General features: G+C 36.9%; 1 protein-coding gene across 2 annotated transcripts in view; it reads left to right on the forward strand.

Moving 5' to 3' along the window:
• LOC135160276 (ecdysone-induced protein 74EF) overlaps positions 1–15,422 on the forward strand; it is an 88,688-nt gene that overhangs the window by 460 nt on the left and 72,806 nt on the right. Inside the window, exon 1 of one of the 2 annotated variants that reach the window (XM_064116651.1) lies at positions 10,145–10,705. The exons of the other annotated variant lie outside the window; for it this stretch is intronic. The gene's annotated coding sequence lies outside the window, so the exon portion shown is untranslated. Of the gene's footprint in view, positions 1–10,144; positions 10,706–15,422 lie in introns of those variants that run through there. 2 annotated transcript variants of the gene reach the window in all.

Genomic DNA, 15,422 nt, shown 5'->3' on the forward strand with positions numbered 1-15,422 from the left:
TCAGGCTATTGTTGTTTTCCACTGTTTGAGGTTAACAGGGGGGAGTGAACGGGTGATTTTGGTTTTGGGAATAATGAGTAGTGTTTTGGAAGCTGGGGAAATATTGTTGAGGCGGGGGTTTTCGGTGATGAGGCGCGAGTCATGCAGATATTATTGAGTTGTGATAGCTGAGTGAGTATTGGACGATTGATGAGCTGAATATTAAATGTTTCTTCGATGTTCTGGAATTGGGAGATAATTCTAGTCGTGATGTTTATTTGGGACATTTTCATTGTTGGATAATTAGCAACAAAACAATTGACAAATATTTTATAGAATAAAAACGCGGCCTCCATTTTATCTAGTCCAGGATTTCTCAGACTCAGGATTCATAATTTTTCATGGATGTGAAAAAATTAATTAATTAATTGATTTAAAAAATTGAATTTAATTAATTTTTTGACAGTCTCTATGTGGCAATGGACAGGATTTTACAGATTTATTAACAGATTTAGTTACGATTTTGATGCTTTCGAAGCTGAAGGTTCTAGTTATGAATTGAATGATTGAAATATGAAATATCTTCGACGATTATTGAGCATTAGATTATTGATGGGGTAAATATGCAATATTCATATGAATTTCTAGAATTTTGAGATGATTTTAGTGGTAATGTTCTGGGAAATATAAAAACTTGGAGGGTGATGGTGATATTTTTATGGGGTTAATGGTAATTTACTGTGAAAAGGGTCTCGATTCTATGGGATTAGTAATGTCTTGAATGTCCGATAAATATGGAGGACTCGTCAGATAATTATCAACAAGGCAACTAGGACTTTTTTATGGGAATAAATTGCGTGTCAACACTTAGCACCGAAGTCCCTAAAGTCCTTAAAATATTTTTTAAATTAACAATTAATTAATTGGTACCAGTGGGGCAATTTGAAGTAATATTTTGTGGTACACACTAAGCAATAAACTTATGCTGTTATTGTCCTGTTCCTTTCAAAATGAAACTTCAAAAGAAATCGACAAGGAACAATGTTTATGTTTGATGAAACTCCTGATTAATTTCACGAGAGCGAAAATTTAGGAAAGTTGAAAAGTTTAGTGATAAATCAAATTATGCACAGGCTTTTGAGCTTTAAGAATTATCGAATATATTAGGCTAATGATGAAATGGATAGAGATTTTCTAATCGAAAATTTCCGTGATTTTGATGCTAAAAAATCCGTTTGTCAGTCGCGTCGAGAGTAAAAGTTCCTCCAACACCTCGAGCCATCAGAAAAAACTAAGAGTGTATCCGTGACCCGTCTAACCACCTCACAATTAAATCAGTGAAAAACAATTCAATCGAGGAAACAGCCAACTTACACAGCAACTACTGTCTGCACACGAGATAGCGGAAAGAGAAATTGCCGAGTAAACCCAGCACATCAGTTGTGCTCTGCACTTCTCTGTGTTAATCTAACTATATCTCACGCTCATACCTCCTTGTGCACTTAATTGTCTGCATAATTAATCCAAATTTACCATTAGAACTCCCACAGGGGGTTATTCCCCTCGGCTAATAGTTTTTCCGGAATGAAAGTTTATTAATTCTTATCGCTACTCCACGTGTGAACATCTGATTCTTTTATTTTTGTTAATATATGAAAAAGATCAAGTAATTTGTACCACGTTGATAATTCCTTTTAATTGAATAATCGATTTAATTGGTTTATCCATATATAACAATATTTATCTCAAAGTTGAGGGACAATTTTATTAACTTTCGAGGGGGAAAAAAAATGTGATTGAAGTTAATGGAAAATGTTTGGATGAATCGCGCTTTATTTGATTGAAATTCCGCATTTCTCTTGGTATTATTTCTGTATTATTTCTTTGGGTTGTGTACTGGGGAAGAAAGTAGACTCTAGGCAGGTTCAACATGAAGAAAGGCTCTGGGGGAGTGGGGATGGGATTATTGAGCATTGTTGGGTCCACGTTGAGATAGTGCTCTCGAGCCGAGTGGGTAATGCTGTACTGTTTGCGACGGCCCTGCGGGGTCTCTGACCGCCCGTCCGCGCCTCTCAACTCCGAGAGACTGCGCTTATCCATGCAGTACAGCTTTAGCAAGGCATTGGTTGGGCTGATACGGTTGTTGATGATGTTGGTGGTAGGTTGCCAAGAGTTTATGCTGGTTTTTAGACGGTGATTTTGGATGCGGGGGGTTGGTGGGTGTGAGTCGAAGAAGAGGGTGTTTGCGAAGGGGCAGGAGGAGACGATCATTGGAATTTAATAGCATTGAGATTTACGAAAATTTAAGGAGTTGGTTGATGATGCATTGGAGAAGGCTGCTGATTAATCAAAGTCTATGGGATTGAGAAAAATTTGAATTATTTTATTTTTTATTTTTTTTTTAGATAATTCGGGGAAAATTTTTTGGAGCCGCAATATTCTTTACTCGTCTACGTCGCCTTGAACTTGTTGACAGATGTTCATTGATGTTTCTAACGAACCCGACGGAAATCTAATTTTTGGGAAACCTGATTAAATTCGCTGATGTGAATCTCTTCTGGTCCATTGAATTTTATCGGGTATCACATGTAGTATATGCAGTTTTCTGAATCTCTTAATTGGAAATTGTACTTTTATCGTTATGAATATCCGCATCGCAAAAACAGATATTGATGGAGAGAAAAATCTGGAAAGGTCTTGACGCATTTTTTCGTTGAATATCATTAAATTTCTGGAATAATCAAGGCAATTAAAATTTTTAGAAGCTCGTGACACTTTCAGAGAACCATTAGTTGTGTATAAAAATCAGGTGTCTTGAAGGTACTTTGTTCTGTTGAATTAAGTTATTTGTGGACAAAAAAGAAAGTTTCAACTAAAACACGCTAATTTCCGTCGTAATTGTTCTCGTGTAACATTTATTTCTTTCGAGTAAATACGTTCATTCTATAGAAAATTATCTGAAAGAAGAAATGACAAATTTCTTTCAAAAAACTGTGTTATTGGAAAATATAATTTCATATAATTTCAAAGGGGGTAATTTTTCTTTAAAAAGAAAGTCTTTCCTCGTTCAGGTATTCAATACACAATATAAGCATATGGAGATGTCTTCAACTGACCCATTGTCATAGGATGGATTACATTTTTTCCTGTCAAGAGTTTCAATTCTTTTAAAGATATTTTCGATGATTCACATGAAAATTTTCCCATGAAACATGATTTTTCGTCAGAGTTAATTTATCTTCTAGTGAATAAAACCAACAAGTGTACAAATGTAGCCGTATTCGTGGTGTATTCTGGATGAGAACTCCTCGGGACCGTTACGTAAGGGACGATCGAGTTGCATGGGCTCGAGTCCATCGACTCGTCCCAGTGCAAATCGTATGCATTCACAATTCTCAACCAAAAAATTTTTTTCTCCCACATTTAGTTATGAATAGGATCCGTCTGGCCACATAGTGGTAATCTCCACTTGTCTGATCCCTTCCAACACTCACCACTGATCTCCCCAACACCCACGATACTGAGAGAATTGCCTTCGCCTACAGCAATTTCACTCATTTTCAATTTTAAGGCGTATGATGCATTGACTTTTTTTTTCTTTCTCATGTTTTTATTCATCATCATTCGATGGTGTAGATGGTCTCGTGCCTCGTGATCTTTATTCCTAGGTTAGTACAATTTAACGTCGGCGATGGCTTAGAATAGAAACCCGTGCCGGTTACCCAGACTTCCGAGGCGGGAGTTTACAACGGATTTTCTGAGACTTGTGAGCGTTGATGCTGAGAGTGGACGATTATAGATTCCACGATGTACACTCATGGGGTCGGATGAAACATATTAATGGAGAATTAGCTAAAATGAGACTTGAAGTTCATAAATTTTTGACTGATTTGTTGTGAATCCGTCGGTTTCCTGATTTTTTTTTATTCTATTGATTATGGAGTTGATCAATGGATTTAGGGGGTAATGTGACTTGACATTTTTTGGAGAGAATTGAATTTCTGGTAGATAGAGGTCTATTGACATTTCCTTGTACCACCAGGGGATGATTTTCTTGTGACTGGACGAGAAACTAATAATTGAAATTCGTTGAATTTTGGAGTTTTGGGAAATGTATTTTAACTGAAAACGTTAGGGTGAATCTGTTTTTCACAATTATTTAGTATTCGACCCCATTGTGGCTCGCAAAATGTACCCAGGGAGATGCATGAGACGTGAGTAGTCGGAAAAGAGAGGATCGTGCAACTTGCGCGGCGTGCAAAGAGGAGAAACACGCCTTGTGGACTTCTCTTAGTGCATTGACCGCGGTTGACCACACGTCATCAAATGAGTGACGTCACGGACACGCTTCTCCAAAGAACGTCACGGTTCGATGGGCCCCCGGGTGGGCATTGAAAATTCCGTGTGTTTTTGTCGAGTTTATCTCTTTTGTTTTCTCTTCCTTGTCGCTGGATTTATTCTATTCTTCGTTCATTCTGTATTGTATTTTGTTTTCGATTATTTTATATTGAATTAAATTTGTGATGGAACCTTTGCCCATAGTCACAAATTGATTAATTACAAAATAAATTAATCAGTCTATTTCGAAATGTCGAAGGTGGGAGCAACTGCAAAGAAATTAGTGATGACACATTAAAAAAATTGCTAAGGTGAGAGAAGTTATCAGTTCTATAGAATATTCGAAGGAATGGTAATTTGATAACTCATATGTACAAATGAATGAACCTCATGACTTTGTCGAGGATAAGAATTAGGCCCAAAAAGTGGGCATTTGAAAATTTTTTTGGAGCTGAATGGATTCCTCTGGTCCTGGAGATCATCGTGATTCTCACCTACAACAAAAATTAATTCATCAACAACAACCAATCAATTCTATCAGTGCTTTTCAACCACTGATTAAACTTTCCTCCTCATAAACAATGAATATTCAACTTCAAATAATTTATTCGGTGCCTCTCGTAAACCAATTCCAGGGATTTGATCATCTCATTCTAAATCTACTCTGTAACAGCACCTTCCATCATCTCCAAATGCTGTCTAGCTATTCCGCAATGAATGAAAAAGTTAGTCAATCTGGAGACGTCAAAAATCTCATCAAGAGTGAAAATATTAACCTACCCTCACCCTTCCAATTTTGTAAAATTTCTCCCAGTGTATTTGTTTATCACGTCCTCTCGTTGCACTCCATCAGTGTTTCTATCAGGTCGATAATATGAACGAACTATTAAAGCGATTGCATCGATGTGCAGAGAGGCAACGAGAAAGTCCCTGGCAACTTTCTCCTAGTGGGTTTAGCTTGCACCACGGGTCACCAGCTATGAAACATTAAGAGCGAACGCTCACTCGTTTGTTATATGCATGCATATACCTGGTGAAAGACCATCGAAATCTGAAGTTGAATGCAAAATTCTGTACTCTGTTTTATTTTTTCTTATCATTCACATTAGAAGGAGATGTGAATGCGATGGTTGGTGATAAGGGCTTTCCAGAGAAATGTTGGTTTCATGAGGTGAGGCGATTTAAATTGTGCCTTAGAGAGGTAATTTGTTTTGTACTGGGGAAATTTTGCATGATCTGAGTGGTTGGGCAATGAGAGTGGCCTCGAGGGGTCCTCGTTGGGCAGTTCGGGGGGTAACATTGACCTAGATACTGGCCAGTGGCCCCGGACACCACCATTTCTAGAGGCTACACCATCATCACCAGTTTGTGTCACTTTAGTTGGCCTGTGGGCTTGCATTTATCCTGGGGATTTGGATACTACAGAGATGATAGGCAGTTGAGGTGGTGTTTATCATGAGAGAGATTGAGATCATGTTTTATTTATGGAAGATTCCATGAAGTTTTTCTGGGGGTTTGAGGGATAATTTGATTTGCTATGGGAGTTGAAGGATTTTTTTTTTCGTTGATTTCGTTGTAGAGAATTCTTGGAAGTGTAAACATTATTTTTAGGAGTGTTTCTTTGAAGTTAGATATCTCCAAAGTTCGGGAGAATAGAAAAAAAAATGTTGGAAGATTTTTTATAGCTCTCACTGCAAAAACCTCGAAGAGGATTCGGACAAAAAATTCCCATGTTCCTTCAATTACGAGGTACTCCCCAAAAATCGATAGTCTCTCAGTTCACACCAATTATGAACTTTTATTTCACATTACATTTCGACGAACATCTAGCAGCTTATGAGATATCTCCCAAATGTCATTCAGACCTTTTTTCGAAATCTCTCGTTCCACAAAAAAAAAACATCTTCCCGAAAATGTTGTCTCCTTCAGATTCCAAATTATTCTCTCTCCTCAGCTCGCTCCATCCACTCTCACTCTTCATCATTCCCTCCCAAAAAAAAAACCATGCCATTGACTGACACTGGCCCAGTATTCGTCCGTTAACACTGTAGGTCAAACATGCGAGCGACCGAAGGACGCAAGTGTAAAATCCGTCGGTGAGAGAGGAAAGAGATTAAAAAAAAAGGAGGAAAAAATATCCACTTTTAAAAGTGAGAGTGCCACTGGTTGTATTAAACTAGTCGCATTTGCACATTCCCCAATGGCTCGGGGCTGCCCTCAAGCGGTTGGTCTTCATCGAAATAAAGAGCATTAATGGGGATAAAATGACTGATAATCGCCAGTTTTAAAATTACCAATTTCTGATCAACTAATTCCTGGTGAGAGATACGTTTAAAATTCATTTGCAATATTATTTAGGTATATTCACGTCATTCACTCTCCTGTCGAACAGCAGAGCTGGTGTTGAAGTCTCGTTTGACTTTTTTAAAAAATAAATAGGACTCTCTATGTAAAAAATGGACGCATGAAGAAGGCGGGAATCATCATGTATATGTATACATATATGTGTCATGGCGAGTCGTTGGCATGAGCCTTGACTGTGTGCGCCGAGGGGCGAATGATTTTGACGGCCCCGGCCGTCAAAATCAAACATTAGGTGATTTTTGTTGGGGTCCACTTGACCAAGGCCACACGCCTTATAAAACGTCTCGTTCTACAAAACGCGAGGCTTTGCATTGGAATCATTATTGCTGTTCAATATCTCTTCTCAGTAATTTTTTTTTTCTTTTATTTTTGATTGAATAGCTTTGACGAAGTGAAGGCCGGAAATTGCGTAACTGGTTGATGGTGAACATCCAAAATCAATGGGTTCTGATGGTATATTGTGGGGACGAGTGATTAATTGACAAAGTACGGTGATTTTGATTTTTTTGGGGTAGTGATATTTTGGAATTGCATTTGAGAATTAAGGATATCCGCGTAGGTTGAGACTCTTCTGGTGATGTGGTATTCCGAAGTAATCGGTCAATTTCTGGAGAATTTAAGTTTCTGGTTCATATGATAATGAATGGTAATGAAAATTGAAAAATTTCAGATGATGATTGTTCTCAATCTATTGACGTCCATTCTCAATCTATTAAAAATTGAATCGAAGGTGATGTTCGATATCTACAATGGCTTCGAGAAATCATGTCGTCGTTAGAATTTTAATGTCTGCTCACGAAAGATTAATCATCAATTCCAGGAATAATTGATAGTAAATTTACTTCAAGTTGATAACCTGAAAAATTGAAATGCAACTGTTATTTAAATTTTCGAAAAATTCTGACGAAGTGGGTTCTTAAAGGCTAAAGGTTCAGGTAGGAGGGCTTTATTTCTAGGGCATTTCCAATATTGAAAGTTCTTTTAGGTTCACATGACAATGAATACTGTTCCGTATTTGTAATTTTCCTCTCTCAATCAGCTTCAGATACGATTGCTGTCCCTTTGTCGTCAGTCTTTAATAAAAAGTTATGAAAACTCAGACAATGGCTATTCTAGATTTTCAATCTATTCAAAATTTTATTGAACATGATATTAAATATTCACAATGATTCTGAGAATTCCATACACTTAAAAACTCATTTATCATTAAAAAACAATCTTAAAAACTCATTTTTAAGGTGACAACTTTAATAAGAAATTCGATGAACGATAATAAATTGAATTCGTTAATAACATTGAAAATTCTAATACAGTTGTTATTTTAAATAATAAAAAAACCGACAGTGTGCATTCTTAAACTCGTCTAGATTAAAAAAGCTGCACTTTTTAAAATTAAAATTTCCTCTCATAAATTTCTAACTTTTATTCATTTGTCCATTTGAATTAGTAAATTGATATCTCTCCCAATCTTTTAAAAATCAGTCCCATTTTCATTATATACTATAACAGTCATAAAGTTCCTTTTTCATACGATTTTTCAAACTACCCCAATATTTCCTAATAATTTCATATTTTTTTAATAACATCTCATCATTGACGCTAACCCCCTCTCACCCTCAAACAAGTCAGTCAACCTCCCATAATCAATTCCCCAAATAACCCTCCATTAAAATGAAAAACGGAAGTAATAGACAACTTCCATCAAACTAATTCGTTGAATCACGGAAAAGTCAGTGTTCCATCAACTCGATGGGAAAGTCACTGGCTCCGTCTCGTCCCGCTACGGTTACGCAGCACTTCAGCGTGAAAAAAAGAACTTGCACTTTCGTTAGAAAGTGCCTCGAATGATTCGCCACTCCGTTTACCAGTGGATTCACGATTTGATGTTGATTCAAATCCACTGAGCATTCATTATCTCTTCCCCCCTCACTCTATATCACTCCATCCCCCCCTCCTTCTCCTCCTCTCCCTTCCCCTTCCCACCACGCCTCTCTATAAACCAAGTTGAAACGATTAAAGAGTCACCTTGCAGTCCGTATTTATTATTTTCTAATACCCAACTAAATCACCAGACGCTCGAGACCTTCATGAAAAAAATCTATATCTATGTTTTTCGTTATAATACTGTCTTTCTCTCTCCCCACAATGGAATGCGCCGTATGAGAAATCTCAAACGTCAAGATCATTTGCCAAAGGAATGAAGTATATTATCAAACAAATATAGAAACTAGATGTTTCGTCAAGGACCCGAATTTTACGACAAATCTTTATGATTAGTGTGAAAAAAAAATAATTCATGAAATAATAGTGGGAAAAGGGTGACGTTTAATGAATGAGACTGAGAATGAAAATAAAAGGGATAAGAATTTAGTAGCGAATGCGGAAGGAATAGCACTGGTGTGCATCCATATGCCTCTGAAGATAGCCAACATGTACAACTGTATAAAAACACATTGGAGAGAGGGAAATAATGTGAGAATTGAGAACATTCTCTTTCAGTTTATTTTTTAAATTCGTTTTTCATAGCAATATTATTTATTTTTTATTGTCGTATCTCATTAGAAAAGACTGGGTATTTTTACTTTATTTTTTAATGTCAACAAAATGGAGTTAATAATTTTATGAATGCTGTCAGAATTTATTTGTTCTCGATTTTTTAAGGAGCAGTAGTTGGATTTGAATTAACAAGTGCCCATTTTCTCACCACGAAGTCAATGGAAATTATTTTTTTTAGAGAAAAAATTAGTTTACTTCTTTAATCCAGTGACTTTTTCAACTGAATTCTCGATTTTTTTTATTCAATAACATTGAAAACTAATCATTTGCTTTCAATTAAACGACTAAATGTTCTTTCTATGACCAACAATTGCTTGAAAAAACGATTAATTGCGTTGTAGTTTTATACGTCGAAGTGTTTATTTTCAATTTTTTCCACATCAATACAATTCTCATTAAAAAAAATATCTGTTGGCAGCCAAAAAGTCGTATTTTTTCTCATCTAAAAACGACAAATCACGATATTTTACAACGCAAAACCCTTAAAAATTCCAATAATCCAATAAAAATCGAATAATTTCTCTATGAAAAAATAAAATCTTTAGTTCGCTTTTCCCTCCCCCGAAAAAAGAAATTGAAATTTGGAAAAATTTCAGTGCGATCTCTCGAAGCAAGATATATCCGTCCATGTGAGCGCATACGTTTTATTCCGATGGCCGTGGCTATGGCCTTACAAAAAGCCCCTCCACCAGCTACCTCACTCATACACACATCACACACATACACATACATACAATATGCACACACGGATACACAAAAGCACGAAAGCCCCCTGCATACGGCGAAGCAAAGAGTTGGTAGTGGGAGGAGGAGGTGAGATGGAATAGTCGTGTGGGGTAGGGAGGTGGGGTGGGGTAGGAGGGGAGATTGGTTTGTGTTGTCGCACGAGTGTCTAACCTAGGATAGTGTTTAGTGTGTGGCTAGGCTAGGCGAGGGAAGAGCTAGCTCAGTATTTCTTCCGTCTTGGAATAGTTGGGAAGTTCCTAGCAAAATAAACTCAATCAATTGAATTCAGTCTTGTCATCATGTGGCTGATTGGAAATTATTGGAATGTGACTTAATCACTGTGTCCCATGCGGATTAATCGTGTGATATGTTGATGAGTTGAAGTTGTTAATTATTTGGTCAGTGCAATTTTTCGCGCTCTTCGCTCATCATCTTTGTGACGTAAGCGCCCCCTCTCTGTCATTTGTGGCGCAAGCGATTCAACGATTTTACCACCGAATAAATATAACATTTTTTTTTTTTTTTTTTTGTTTTGTGGCTTTTGTTGCGATTGTCGTTACGATAACGAGCGACTTTGTTTATGGATTTCGACAATTGTTTATGGTGAGACTCGAGGTGGTGTGAAGTTGTTGGTTTAGTGGTCGACGAGTGATCACCGGAACCGGGAACGAGGAAGACGCTGATTCAAGAGGTGTCGGTTGTGTCTGGTCAACGAGGATTTTTCTACTTGTTTGATATTCCGGTGAGTTTTTTTTTTCAGTTTTCGGTGGGTTTTTTTCGGGAGTTTTTGGAGTTGTGGGAGAATGAGGTGATGGAAGGGCTGGAGGGAGTGTACTAAATCGTTGGAAATTCTATTAATTGAATATTCGCGAAGGATAGTGGATGTTTTGGTGAGGAGTATTTGGATACTTGTTTGAGGGGTTTGGTGATTGTTTTCCGTTATTCAGGAGCTTTTTGGGGATTGGTAAGGGTATCAAGCGATGGAATAAGTGCGATTGGACAGTATTTGGAATTTTTTAATGAATTGAAACTGCGATAAAGGATAGATTTGAGTCGGGAGGAACGGGAGGATATGCTTGGTCGATTTTTAAATCATCGATAGTTCGCTAAATTGAAATATTCACCGGTGATAGTGGACTAGGAAAGATGGTTTAACTTCTTCGATGGTTCTGCTGAGATTTTCCATTTAACTGGCTTTTTTAAACTTTGTGGTGAAACTATTAAGTGACGGAGTTCTTGGTAGACCTATGCACTGATGATCCCGGAGCTCATAGATCGCTCACTGATTCCGGAATCGATTTTCCATAAAAATTAGCGAACGCTCTGAAAACATTTCGTGATTTTAGATAAGAATGGCATGACAATTTCGCATAATTTCCTACGGCCATATGTCAGACGGAATTACAGAAAAAATACGTAATTCTTCGAATTCGTTCGTGTAATGTTTGACAGTTGCGAATAATGTTAATTGAACTATCCACTGGCGCGATGAGAGATTAGGATTGGGAATTAACTGTTTTTTTTTTTTTAATTTTTTAATTTTTTAATTTTAAGGAATTTCTTGGGATCTAAGGGAAAAAATCTAAAACTACTGCGACATTTACAACGCGGATAGGTTGAAAAGGTAGAAGGATTTAATTGCTATTAATGAGGCTTCTTATCTAATGTCACTCGTCAACTATTAACGAATCGTGTTAATAGTCAAGAATTCTCGTTAAGAGTAAATGAATTTTTCTAATCAGTTTAGTGAAATACTCCATACGGGCGAAGGTAGGGGTTTGCAAATAATTATAAGTCATGAGTAAACTTGTTGCAAAGTCATTGAAAAAGATTTTCTCATGTAATTGTTTCACCATTATATCCTTGAAAATCTCATTAATGAAATTATTTGCTGGTTAAAATTCCAGTGCTTTTAGCTTTATTCAGCTTTTTTCGTGTTCACAGTCTCATAAGGCTTTGAATATTTTACATCGGAGTATCAGCATAATTAATTGGATTTGATTTGAAAAATTCCCTAATTGTTAATCATCGCGCATAATTACGTATTCCATAAATTCCTAAAAATTTAAATGAGAAACAGAAATGAAAGGAAAACCTAACTTTTCTCTTACGGAGATAGAACTTACCTTGGCTTCTCTGAAAATATTTAAAAATCGTTAATAGATAACACACATATTTTTCATTGATAATTCCGTGGACGACAAAATAATGAGAATGATAATTTTCGAACCGATTGTAACATCTTCAGTATTCGTGAAAAAAAAAAACATTAAAACTAAAAATTTGTTGAAATGGCTCCAATTTATGCCAAAAACATTCTCAATAATGAAAAAAAAAAAACAATTGAAAATTTTCAAAAAATTGTTTATACGAAAGAGTCATCACATCCAATTTCCCTATCATCTCGACAACACATCCACCCCCACCACTCAATAACATTATTTTGAGTCTAGGCCAGACCTTGATGGCTTTCTCACTCAACAATTTTCCCCCTCACTCAACAAACATCTCTAACCCATCCACTACCGATATCTTTGTTTCATCCGAATAGAGTCTTGAGTCATCCTCGTGACCTTGGACTAGCTCTGCGTGATTCCGAGGGCCATTACATCTTTTGAAAAAAAAAAAAATGAACTAATCCTTGAGGTTTGGTAAAAGTAAATGACCTCAGGCATAACCGCGAAAAGAGGCTCAAGCTCCTGTGACCTATCCTCGCGGTCCAGAGAACGTGGGTCGAGGAACCCAAATTGGAACGGGACCTTGACTCGTGCGCATTGCCAAAGAAGTGGGCGCGTTGCGCCATCCCCTCTAGTTTTTTTTTTCCTTCGTCGAGAGAATATTCTCTCCCCCTTTGGCGACCTTCGGGCCAGCGAGCGGTGACGTAAGAAGGGCATGGGGTCTTACCACGTCGGTTGCTCTACAATTATGATGGAAGAGTTAAGGGAGAGGGATATTTTCAATTGAAAAATAGGATAACGAAAGAGGAGGGAAAATGCGTTTTCGGTGTTGAGGGATATCTCGTACACTGAGAGAATAATTTTTATTTTTTTTTCCTAAATATTCATTTAGTTGAGAGAAATAGGCAGCTGATTGGATTTGAACGAGTTAGGGCTGATTTTGAAACCTGGAGATAACTTTTGAAAATAAAAAAAAAATCATGTAATTTCACTCTACCAATCTCGAGTTATTCACGATTGAGGACAATTCGGTTTCTTCTACTCGTGTCTAATCAGTTTTAAAATTTTTGTTTATGGATTTCCAGTTTTTGGGTCGCCGGGAAAATATTTTCTCCCTTTTGCGGCCTTCGGGCCACACAGAGGTGACGTAAGAAGGGCACAAGGTCTTGTCATATCAGTTAATTCGTGATTTTTCGACTCCAGAGAGATGTGCGTGACGTAACTGTTGGGGTGGGGAAGAGGAGGCATACGAGAGGGATTATCGTAGTAGAGGGCCCCTGGCACACGATCAGAGTACCATTGGCGTCATGAAAATCATGACTAGCTGGCGCGCAATTGCGGAAGGCTAAATGAATGGGAAGGCCGACTGCCAATGATACAAGTCCATAAGTTTCGTGTTTATTTTTTCGAGGTTTTTCAGCTTCCGGGGATTTTCCGAGGGAGATTAAAAGCTTTTGAAGAGGGTTGTGGGTGAGGGATCGGGAGGAAGGGTAGGAAGGGCCGGTTTTTCGAGAGGGGACGGAGAGAAAAGATTTGATTTTAATTTTAATTTTGATTTTGTCGTTGAATTGAGTAATTGTGGGAAAAAATCGGAAGTTTCGGGAAGTTCGTTGAGGTTTTCTTTGGAAATTGAGGGAGATTAATGAACTTCGTTGTGATTTTTTTATGTAGACAATTTTCAAAAATGGAAACAAATTTTATGACTTTTTTCTTGCGGAAGTGAACAATTGTGGAAGTATTTGCAAATTAATTCTGCTGTAAAGTCGTAAAACAGTCGAATTCAGTTGAAGAGATGGATTTTTAGAAAATGTCTCGCAATCTGAAGGGGAAATTTTTATAGAAAGGATTTTGTTGTGCATAAATAATAGCCTCACAAGTGTTCATGAATTTAGAGAAACGAATAAAAAAAGTGAGAGTATAAGCGGAAGCTTATTAATTTTGTTTCACTCACTCGCCATTAATGTTCTTACTAAAAATCAAATATCTGAAGAATTTCTTTCTTTCTTATAAATTTCCAAATATTTGCATTTGAAAATCTGAAAAGGCTTGTTGAATTTTTCACAATCATTTCAACAATTTCTGTTCTACTATTTCGTTGCATTCCTTCATTTTTTCTCTTCTCGGTTCATTTCTTCATTTTTCGGAGAAAAATTCCAACTCTAGACATCCTCAGGGACACGAATGGAGAATTCCAACTCTAGTTATTTTTTTTCTTTTCAAAGTTTTGTTCTTGGTACGAGATCACGTGAAGACACGAAAAGCTGGGATTTCATTGGAAAAATAAATAGTGATCTTTGCCTTGCCCGAGGCATGAACCAAGGCCCTTCTGACGAAGGTCCCACCAAAGCCACATGACTCAATCGCATTATTGCTGGGGGATTTTTACCAAGCGCGGTAGCCGCCAAACGGATATTGTACTCGGTGAAGTTGCGCCGGAGGCGCAGGTTGAATTTTAAATCTGCATTTTGAGGCAGTCAATGACAAGAGATTGTAAATATTAATGGCACTGACTTCTGTTTTATTTTTTATTTTGTACTTTCTCAAATGACAGAACAAACTCTTTAATTTCATGATAAATTCATTTCACTGAATGGATGATAGAAAAAAAATATGAGGTCATTTTTTACGTTCAAAAAACCATCAGTAGTGAATACTAAATATCTTTCAAATGATTTATCATTAAAAATACAATAAAATATTGCGCATAGGGAATTATTTAATACGTTCACTGATAAATTCACAAATTTCATCATTGATCCCCGATGTTTTTCACGTTGTTCACAAATTTGTCATCTGGTTTCATCTCGGGAAAAGTTTTTGAGATTTTTTTTAGAGCAATATCAAGCTTTGTTGATCCTTTGTGGAAAAAGCTGTACACTCTAACTTTTAATGCACCAGTTCACAGTACTGAAGGGTTTTTTCGTGCACCGGCCTTTTTGTTGTATGACATAGTTCGTTATACCTTCCAGTCGTTTCGTGACGTTGAAAAACATAACGTAGGGAACATATAATTGCAAACAATCAAATTAAGAGCTTCTTGATTAGTACAGCAACCATATTGGGTGGTTCGTATCCGCGTGTTCTTGACGTCTGGCAACGATTTGCACAACTGACTATTCGGATTGAAATTACGAGATTATGTTGAAGACAGGTGCAGTGTTGCCGCGATTATTAGATATCAAACTGACTAGGATAAAGTGTGAAATTAGCTAAAATATCGTTGAAAATATTCATCGAAGAAACTCCCAAAAAATTTATTCCACAAGAGAAAATCCGTAATAA

Source organism: Diachasmimorpha longicaudata, chromosome 3 (genome assembly GCF_034640455.1).
Source record: "Diachasmimorpha longicaudata isolate KC_UGA_2023 chromosome 3, iyDiaLong2, whole genome shotgun sequence".
NCBI lineage: Eukaryota > Metazoa > Arthropoda > Insecta > Hymenoptera > Braconidae > Diachasmimorpha > Diachasmimorpha longicaudata.